The 10639-nt window shown below is 45.6% G+C and overlaps 1 long non-coding RNA gene across 2 annotated transcripts; it reads right to left on the bottom strand.

The window, feature by feature from the left end:
- Window positions 1–7763: 7763 nt before the first annotated feature.
- LOC149503209 (uncharacterized) lies at window positions 7764–8956 on the bottom strand. Of its 2 annotated transcripts, XR_016325499.1 has the most exons (3): window positions 8360–8956; window positions 8220–8281; window positions 7764–8139 (listed from the first exon to the last, which is right to left on the bottom strand). It is a non-coding gene; the product is annotated as an uncharacterized LOC149503209 (long non-coding RNA). The 2 variants fall into 2 exon arrangements; XR_016325498.1 differs by having other exon boundaries at window positions 8220–8956.
- Window positions 8957–10639: the final 1683 nt, after the last annotated feature.

The raw sequence follows: 10639 nt of genomic DNA, 5'->3' as shown, positions 1-10639 counted from the left end.
GTTTAAAAAAAAAAAAAAAAAAAAAAAAAAAAAAAAAAAAAAAAAAAAAAAAAAAAAAAAAAAAAAAAAAAAAAAAACTAACCTAACCTAACCTAACCTAACCTAACCTAACCTAACCTAACCTAACCTAACCTAACTAACCTAACCTAACCTAACCTAACCTAACCTAACCTAACCTAACCTAACCTAACCTAACCTAACCTAACCTAACCTAACCTAACCTAACCTAACCTAACCTAACCTAACCTAACCTAACCTAACCTAACCTAACCTAACCTAACCTAACCGGAGTCGCATTCGAAGCGCCAAGCTAGCCGCTCACTGCCAAGTGCCGCTCCGCACCGAAAAATCTTTAAAAATCGCGGAAAAACAGTAATTGTGAACCGATTTTTACGCGCAAAGTGTCAAATTGTGCGGGAAAGTGAGTGCATTATAACAGTGAAATTTTGATATCAAAAAAGTGAAAACCAAGTGAGTGGAAGGTGAAAAACCCTAATTTTGAGTTTTTTCTGATCTTAAAACGGCGCGGTCGGCCGATTTAGATCTATGACCCCCCTTTTTTAAAGTGCCTCCACTAGGGCATTTGGAAGACCTACAAGCTCGGCTAAGTCCCGGATTTTTCCCGTGGGAAATGACTGAGCTATAAAGGAAAAAACAAAAACCACGTGGACACGTGGTCGTGGATCCCGAGGCAGCCGGGAGCTTCGAGCACTATAGAATCAAAGAACCCGCTGCGACGAGCCGTCCGACACTTCAAGCATCAAAATTGGACAAGTGGGAGCCGAGATAAGATATTTTTAAATTTTGGCAATTTTTAAAAATTTTTAATTTAAAAATAAGATCGACGACCTATTACTTAAAAATAATATATCGATACACCTCGCCGAGCTCTACTTATATTCCAAAAATCAAGAAAATCCAACTTGAAATTACGAAGATATAGACATTTAAAGTTTAAGGGTTGACACGTGCTACCCTTAAACGAAGCCCTGACAAAAATCTTTGTATATGTTAAATTAAGGCTAGTAATTCTAAGACTATTTGTGCTTTTATTTGTGTTTTTAGGTTTAAATTTTAAGAAATACGCAGTTTTTTATTAAAAATAAGGGGTTTTTTCGTTTTTAAAAATCGGGGGTGTAAAAGTTTAAGGGTTTCATAAAATTATTGAATAGTTCTCTTCAAGACGCAAAAATCAAGCCCAAACACGGGTAGCTTAGAGTGAAAACTGCCAATTTTAGAATAAATCGGCCATTTTGACGGCCATCTTGAAAAGTTTGAATCGGCTCTAACTAGTGAACCATAAGTCGTGGAGAGACGTGGTTTTCGTAGCTGACATAGCGAGGGGAGCCAGAATTGAACAAACCACCTACCGACTCTATCTAGAGTTGGAAGTAGAGCCTGTCAATAAACACCGCAAACGAACAGACAAAAGGCCCCTTCACTTGGCAGAGAAAGCCGCGTCCTTCTAGCTACAAAATTGGCGGAGTAGTGATCTTTTAAAGATTTGGTCGGCCATCTTGGCCGCCATCTTTGAAGGATTAAAACTTCCATAGCTCGGTGGTTTACCGGCCGATTTGGATGCGATTTCTTTTTGTACACAATAATACGGGTTAAGGGACAGCGGGACCTTACCAGAACTGCTCTAGGTAGAGTCCCTCCACCCAAAATAAGAAAAATTTTTGTACTTACCTGGGCACACTTACCTGCGTGTAGACACGTTGACTTGTGATCCGGAGCTGCATTACCTGGACGCCATCTCGCAGAGTAGAGCACCTGTAAAATAAAATAGAATATAAAAATTACATTTAAACAAGACATATCTCTCTGGGTAGTACAGACAGCACGGCTTATATTTTGACCGAGCCTATTGGGCAAATAAAATCTCTTCCTTATTTTTATTTATTTTATTTTCTTTATTATATTTTATTTTATTATAAATTGACACTACCTAAATTTTGACACAAATTGGCGCAGCCAAGTGACTACATAGAGATAATTTTCTTTATTCTCTAAAATAGATGTAATTTAAAAAGAAACGTTATCATTAATATTGTATTTGTTATCTACAGTGTGTGCCCGAGTACTGACTAGAGTCAGCGACTCATCTTATACATATTGATTACTGTTTTATCTCTGTAGTTTTTTAACGGTCACAACAAAAGGGGCAGTTCCTTTTTTATAACTTTTACAAAACTATCTGCCCCTCCGCATCACAATCTCAAAATGTTTGGACTTGGACTCCGCACGCCTGTTAAAAGACAGGAGAGCTATAAGTCACCCCCAAAGGTGATCGTTCGCAAAAGTATAGACAGGTGGGAGGCCGCTGAGCGAAGCGAAGAACTGACTGCGAAAACATGTCCAGAGAAAACGAAGACCAATTCGACAACGCAGGCAGGCCCTGCAGAAACAACTAAGGTGGCCACCAAGCCAGCGGGAAACATCATCGCCGCGCGCAGAGCATCAACGGGAAATGACGAGTCCCCTAAAAAATTTTACGTTAGCAGAGCAGCAGAAGCGGCAGCCTGTCTGAATAAGGCGAAGGCCCATTTGAGGGCCTCACGGAACCTTAAGACAGAGATAAAGGAGGGGGTTGAAAAGGCACTCACACGACTACTTGAGCTAATCAAGGAATCTGAAAAAGAGCTCAAGACGAAGGGAAGTACAACGGTGGGAGGGCGGGTGGAGAAGGGAGTGGGAGCGTTTGATGCTCCTCCTTACAACTCCGCCCCCTCTCCCTCCTCTACCTTCGACGAAAGCCTAATCATGGCACGCTTAGGGGAACACTCTAACCTGATGCTGGAAAACGGCAGGAAAATGGAAGAACTGAAGGCGACGATTGAAAGACATGCCGGAAAAATGGAAAAGATAAAAACGCCTACCTACGCTGGGGTGACCGCGACCCAGACCGATAGGGCACTTCAAAAGCGCACGCTGCACTCGGTCGCGGTCACCTCAACCGTGGAGACGGAAACAGGAGAAGAGGTGCTCGAAAGAGTAAGGAAGGCCATAGACGCTAAGGAGGGATGGGTAAAAGTGGAGAGGGTAAGAAAGGCTAAAAATAGAAAAGTAATAATGGGCTTTGAGTCTAAGGAAGAACGGGATAAAATAAAGGATAGAATAGGAAAAGAAGGTGGCAGCCTCACTATCGAAGACGTGGAAAACAAGGATCCGCTGGTCAGGCTTGGGGATGTACTGACGGTAAATACAGATGAGGACATCCTCAAGGCTCTTCGGAACCAGAATGGGGCTGTATTCCGCGGCCTCGAGGAGGGGGAGGATAGGATAGCCGTAAAATATAGAAGGAGAGCCAGAAACCCTCACACTAACCACGTAGTTGTTAGCGTTTCGCCCAGTGTCTGGAGGCGGGTAACGGAGATAGGCTACGTCTATATAGATCTCCAGCGGGTCAGAGCAGAAGACCAGACCCCACTAGTCCAGTGCACGCGCTGCCTGGGGTACGGCCACGGCCGTAAGTACTGCCATGAGACTGCAGACGCATGCAGTCACTGTGGCGGTCCTCACCTGAGAACCGAGTGCGCGGACTGGCTAGCTGGGGAGCCACCGGCCTGCAGAAACTGCAGAAAGGCGAAGCTAACGCAGGTAGAGCATAATGCCTTCAGTTCTGGGTGCCCTGTACGCCGCCGCTGGGACGAACTGGCCCGTTCGACCGTAGCGTATTGTTAACGCCAAAGTTGCCACCACAACATACAGCTATATGCAAGCGAACCTCCAACGAAAAAGGCTTGCGACAGTCGAGCTGCTACTCGAGGCACAAAAACAAGGAGTGGCCGTAGCCCTGCTGCAAGAGCCATACACTGGGGGACCAAGACAATGAAGAACTACAGAGGAGTAAGGATCTTTCAGAACACTGACGATGGAGATGGGACTGTTAAGGCTGCAATTGCAGTCTTTGATAAAAATCTCAATGTAAAGCAGTACCCAAAACTCACCACAAACAATATTATTGTGGTGGGGATCCAGACCAGTGCCTGGGAGATCACCCTGGTGTCCATATACTTCGAGCCGGACAAACCAGTGGAGCCTTACCTTAACCACCTTAAAGAAATAGTGGCCAAAAATGGCTCTAAGCCCATAATCGTTGGAGGCGACGCAAACGCCAAAAGCACCTGGTGGGGCAGCCCAACGGTCGACCGTAGGGGAGAAGAGGTATGCGGGACTCTCGGGGAGATCGGGCTGCATATACTTAACGCAGGAGAAATCCCTACCTTCGACACAATAAGAGGAGGACAACGCTATAGCAGCTATGTCGACATAACAGCTTGTTCGGCAAATATCCTCGACAAGGTAACAGACTGGAAAGTCGTCGAGGGTCTATGCAACTCCGACCACAACGGCATCGTCTTCAAAATTTTACAGACTAAATCAAAAGGGCTTAAGGTAGAAAGAACCACTAGAATATTCAATACAAAAAAGGCAAACTGGTCCGAGTTTCATGAGAAACTCACCCAGTTAAGCCAAGAACACAAAATCACCGAAGAGGAAATAGATAAATAAGCAAAGTAGAGCAAATAGATAAAATAGTAAACAATTACACAGAAATAATTACAAAAGCATGTAAAGAATCTATGCCAATAAAGAAACAAACAGAAAAACTTACCTTGCCGTGGTGGTCGGAGAGACTCACAAAACTGAAAAAAGCGGTAGCTACCAAAAAGAGGAGGATCAGGTGCGCTGCTCCAATCCGTAGAAGTATTGTTGTCGAAGAGTACCTGCAACAGAAAGAAGAGTATGAGTTAGAGGCAGCCAGAGCCCAAACCGATAGTTGGAAAGAGTTCTGCTGTAAACAGGATAGGGAGGGGGTGTGGGAGGGGATTTACAGGGTTATAGGAAGGACAGCGAGCAGAGTGGAGGACACGCCGCTGGTGAAAGATGGGGAGGCGCTGGACGCGGAAGGATCCGCCCGATACATAGCGGAAACCCTGTATCCAGAAGACCACCTTGCTGCGGACAACGCTCACCACAGCCGTGTCAGATTGGAGGCGGAATTGGTGAATGAAGGCGAAAATGGTGAACCATACGACCCTCCATTCACCATAGCCGAACTGAAGGCGTCGAGTGAGTCCTTCAACCCAAAGAAGGCTCCAGGAATGGACGGCCTCACAGCCGATATTTGCAATCATGCCATCAGCAAAGACCCCGAAATTTTTCTGGCTATCCTAAATAAATGTCTGGCATACAACCACTTCCCCAGAGTATGGAAAGAGGCGACAGTGGTTGTACTACGGAAACCAGGGAAGCCAGACTACACATCACCAAAGGCGTACCGTCCGATCGGCCTGTTGCCGGTACTTGGAAAAATTTATGAGAAAATGTTGGTGGCCCGACTCAGGTTCTACATAGCGCCGAGGATGAGTACTCGCCAGTACGGATTCATGCCACAAAGGAGTACCGAAGACTCCCTCTATACCCTCATGCAAAAAATACGCAAAAAGCTAAAACAAAAGAAAATAGTAACATTAATATCGTTGGACATAGAGGGAGCCTTCGACAACGCCTGGTGGCCAGCCATAAGAGTCCGACTGGCTGAGGAAAGGTGTCCGGTCAACCTGAGAAGGGTAATCGACAGCTACCTGCGCGATAGGAAAGTTCGGGTAAGATACGCCGGCGCTGAGCACCAAAGAAGCACGGAGAAGGGTTGCGTGCAAGGCTCAATTGGGGGCCCCATTCTCTGGAACCTCGTACTAGATCCCCTGCTCAAAGAACTTGAGAGAAGAGGAGATTACGCGCAAGCCTTCGCTGACGACGTGATCCTAGTCTTCGATGGTGACACGGCATCGGAAATAGAGAGACAGGCAAATGCCGCCCTTGAACGTGTTCAGGCGTGGGGCGTGGAAAACAAGTTAAACTTCGCACCACACAAGACCAGTGCAATGGTCATTACAAAAAAGCTGAAATATGACATCCCACGTTTGAGCATGGGCGGGGTTGGTGTTGCTATGTCCAAAAAAATCAAAATACTAGGCCTCACCGTCGACGACGGGCTCACGTTTAACGCGCACATCTCTGAAGTATGTCGCAAGGCCATCGCAGTCCATAAACAGCTGAGCAGAGCCGCAAAAGTAAACTGGGGCCTAAACCCTGAAGTAATAAAAATCATATACGTGGCTACAGTGGAACCAATAGTTCTATACGCCGCCAGCGCATGGGCAGAAGCCGCTAACAAGCTGGGAATCATAAAACAGCTAGGCGTCGTGCAGCGGGGAATAGCACAGAAAATGTGCAAGGCATACCGCACCGTCTCACTAAATTCCGTGCTCCTACTAGCCGGGATACTACCCCTGGATCTTAGAATTCACGAGGTGGCTTCGTTGTACAGAGCTAGGAAAGGGGTGCCACAGGCAATATTGGGAGATAGAGAGGTGGAGCGGATGACCTCTGCACTGGAGTCCCCGCATCCCGCGGAGCGAAGCGAACTGAAGATCATCGGCTTGGTAAACCGGGAAGAAGTTAGCGCCAATTCGGACCAACAGGTGAAAATCTTCACCGACGGTAGTAAGATTGAGGGGCGTGTCGGGGCAGCTCTGTCCATATGGAACGGAGAGGCTGAGACACGCGCCCTCAAGTTGGCGTTACCAGGATACTGTACGGTCTACCAGGCTGAGCTTCTCGCGATATGTCGAGCAACGCGGGAAATTAGGAAAACCAAGGCGCCTTCTTTCGGGGTATTCAGTGACTCCATGGCGGCTCTTTTGACAGTGAAAAACCCGAGTTGCCTTCATCCCCTGGCAGTGGAGACCAGAGAGAACATAACAGCTGCATCTCTCCAGAACAAGGTGGTATCCTTCTTCTGGATAAAGGCCCACGCAGGGTTAGCGGGCAATGAGAGAGCGGATCAGCTTGCAAAGGAGGTCGCCATGAACTTAAAGAGAAGACCGGACTATGATCTGTGTCCGATCTCATTCGTCAAGCGCCACATACGCATGAGGACGCTTGACGAATGGAATCGGAGATACAAATCCGGCCACACTGCCAAGGTCACTAAGATCTTTTTCCCGGATGCGGTGGCGGCATATAGTATAATAAGAAAAATGGAAATAACTAGCATTAGGGCACAGATTATGACGGGGCACGGTGGATTCTCCGAGTATCTAAATCGCTTTAGGTGCAAGGGGAGTCCATCGTGCATCTGCAACCCAAACACCGACGAAACCGTGCCACATCTTCTATTGGAATGTCCTGTACACGCTGTGGAAAGATATGAACTGGAACAGGCACTACAAATGGAATTGGACATAGAAACAGTGGGGGAAGTGATGCGGGGGAAGGATAGGGAAACATTTTTTAAGTATTGTACAAAGATTGCACAGAAGGTAGTAGATAGAAATAGAACAGTTTAAGTAAATATGCTGATAGTATATTTAGATATATATATATTAAGCATAGAAATAAGTATAATAGGAGTATGTATTTTAATAAGTGGTAATAGAAATAAGAAGCTATTGTAAAATTAAGAAAACTGAAAGACATTGTTTAAGTTTTGATTTATTTAATTGATAAGAAAAATTGTGTAAAAATAAAAGATAAAAATGTGCGGTTATTTCCCCCTTACATGATAGTAAATAAGTAATAGAATAGAATAGGCTCAGAATGGGAGTCCCACCCAAAATAAGGAAAGAAAGATATGATGAATGCAGAAAGAAAATGTATGCGGCATGAATGTGCGAGCGGAAAAATAGCGAGAACTGGAATGAGAAAGAGAATTAGGCTTAACATAGGCTCCGATAACGTCGGAGGTAGACAGAAAAAAAAAAAAAAAAAAAAAAAAAAAAAAAAAAAAAAAAAAAAAAAAAAAAAAAAAAAAAAAAACCTAACCTAACCTAACCTAACCTAACCTAACCTAACCTAACCTAACCTAACCTAACCTAACCTAACCTAACCTAACCTAACCTAACCTAACCTAACCTAACCTAACCTAACCTAACCTAACCTAACCTAACCTAACCTAACCTAACCTAACCTAACCTAACCTAACCCTCCATAACTTTTCTTACAAGAGGCTTAATTTGAAGCGGTTTTTTGCGATTTTAAAGTGCAACCGGCTTGTAAGCACGCACCGACCCTTCAAACTAGGAATTGCAGTGGTGTGACGTCATTTTTTGACACCCCCACCTTTTCGACCTGAAAATATTTAAAAATTTATTATTTTTCAAAGTTACTTTGTTGCTTTTGCAAATCCAACTTACCTATTTAATACTTACCGATCCGCCCTACTTTCTGGAGTGCGTTCCGCGCTTCCGGAAATCCAAAATTTTGTATTTTCCTGTAAAAAACGTCAAAAATTTTTTGCTTTCCTGAAAGGTAAAAGATTTTTCTTCCAAATAATCTTTAAATTCTATACCACTGGCTAGAGCTCGGCGAGACGCTTCTTTTGAGGTATCGCACGACCCTCTAGCTGGCGCGAAACGTCAAAAAATTGACCAAAACTCGTTCACCGTACAAACTTTTACTGCGAAATCCACCTAAGTGATTGCACACAAGAAATCACCCTCCATAACTTTTCTTACAAGAGGCTTAATTTGAAGCGGTTTTTTGCGATTTTAAAGTGCAACCGGCTTGTAAGCACGCACCGACCCTTCAAACTAGGAATTGCAGTGGTGTGACGTCATTTTTTGACACCCCCACCTTTTCGACCTGAAAATATTTAAAAATTTATTATTTTTCAAAGTTACTTTGTTGCTTTTGCAAATCCAACTTACCTATTTAATACTTACCGATCCGCCCTACTTTCTGGAGTGCGTTCCGCGCTTCCGGAAATCCAAAATTTTGTATTTTCCTGTAAAAAACGTCAAAAATTTTTTGCTTTCCTGAAAGGTAAAAGATTTTTCTTCCAAATAATCTTTAAATTCTATACCACTGGCTAGAGCTCGGCGAGACGCTTCTTTTGAGGTATCGCACGACCCTCTAGCTGGCGCGAAACGTCAAAAAATTGCCCGCCCACCCGCCCTTCTGGGACGACAGTAAAAATTTAAACTCTATAGGAAAGGGAGTAGCCTAACAAACATTTTAACTTTTGACAAGACTCCATCCAGAGTCTCAGAATAGTGCAGTGTTTGTTTACTACAGTGATAATACTGCTTATTTGGACTTTATCTTTTGACTTACTTTAGACCTATCTGTAATTATTACTGAAGTGATTATTTTTAATTTAACATATTATAAGTGACTGATCCCCCCTATACAGGGATCTCCAAATACAAACTTGTCCTCAAATTCCCTCCGACACTCTTGCCTGCGCCGTAAAATGTTCGGCATCAGGACACCCGTTAAAAAATCAAACGGCAGTGAGGAGAAATCTGAACTCAAGGAACTGCCATGTCTGTCTGTGAGGCGCAGCATTGGTGATTGGCCCCCTACAGCCGAAAAAGAGCAGCAAGAGCAGCAAAGGCCAAAAAGACCATCTCCACCAAAAGTTGTGCCTCAGCCGCTCCCTCCTAGGCCTAAGACCAAAGCTTCGATCGCCCAGGAAGCGAAAGCCGACCTATGCAGACAGGCAACCAGAGTCAGCGACAGCCCGCCGAACATAGTCCCATCGAGATTCCCGAGCAAAACCGCCGAGGCTAAAGCCTGCCTTATGAAAAGTAAGGCGCAGCTCGAGATCTCAAAAAACCTAAAACGGGAAATAAAAGAAGAGGTTTTTAGGGCAATCGAACGGCTCTACCAGCTAGTGAAGGAAGCCGAAGGAGGAAAGGTAGCCCAGGCTACAAACAGGAGGCCGGCAGAAATCTGCAGCATGGCCACCCAGACCAGTGATGAGGGTGACAAATCATCTAGCCCAGAAGCGCCGACAGAGCTTATAAAACACCTAATAGGCGACCTTAAGGAGCATCGCGCCGCGTTGGAAGAATGCAAAGTGCAAACTCGAGCTCTGTCGGAGCAGCTGGAGCAGGCCCCTCGCTACGTCGCGGGACAGAGACCATCCTTCGCCGAGATCGCTGCCACTCCAAGACAACAAACCACCGTCCAAAGGCCTCTCCACTCGGTAATTGTGTCGTCCGCTGACGAGAAGCATACCAGTGAGGAGGTCATTCAAAAGCTAAGAGTGGCAGTCGATGCAAAAAACGAGGGCACAAGGGTGCAAAGACTGCGGAAAGCGAGGGACCAAAAGGTGATCGTGGGGTTCAGCAGCAGGGAAGAGGTGACAAAGGTGAAGGACAGGATCCGAAAGTCAGGGGAGGCACTTACCGTTGAGGATATAACTAACAAGGACCCCCTGATAATCCTTAAAGATGTCCTGTCCTGCCACACAGACGAAGAGGTCACTCAGGCCCTAAAGAACCAAAACTCTCACCTGCTGGGGGACTTGGCTGCGGACCAGATCAGGCTGGCAGTAAAATATCGCCGCAGGACTAGAAATCCTCACATTGGACATGTCATACTGCAAGTGTCCCCTGGGGTGTGGCAGAGGCTGACGGCGGCGGGTCGGGTGCACGTCGATCTGCAGCGGATACGGGTATTCGACCAATCGCCGCTGGTCCAGTGCTCTATCTGCCTGGGGTATGGACATGGCAGAAAACACTGCAATGATACTGTCCCCTTGTGCAGTCACTGCGGCGACCCACACCTTCGCGCCGACTGTCCTTTGTCGCTGGCTGGCACGGCACCGCACTGCCGAAACTGT

Source organism: Bombyx mandarina, chromosome 03 (assembly GCF_030267445.1).
Source record: "Bombyx mandarina strain Sakado chromosome 03, ASM3026744v2".
NCBI lineage: Eukaryota > Metazoa > Arthropoda > Insecta > Lepidoptera > Bombycidae > Bombyx > Bombyx mandarina.
The sequence above is the reverse complement of the archived record's forward strand: the minus strand, read 5'-3'. Positions and strand labels throughout refer to the sequence as shown.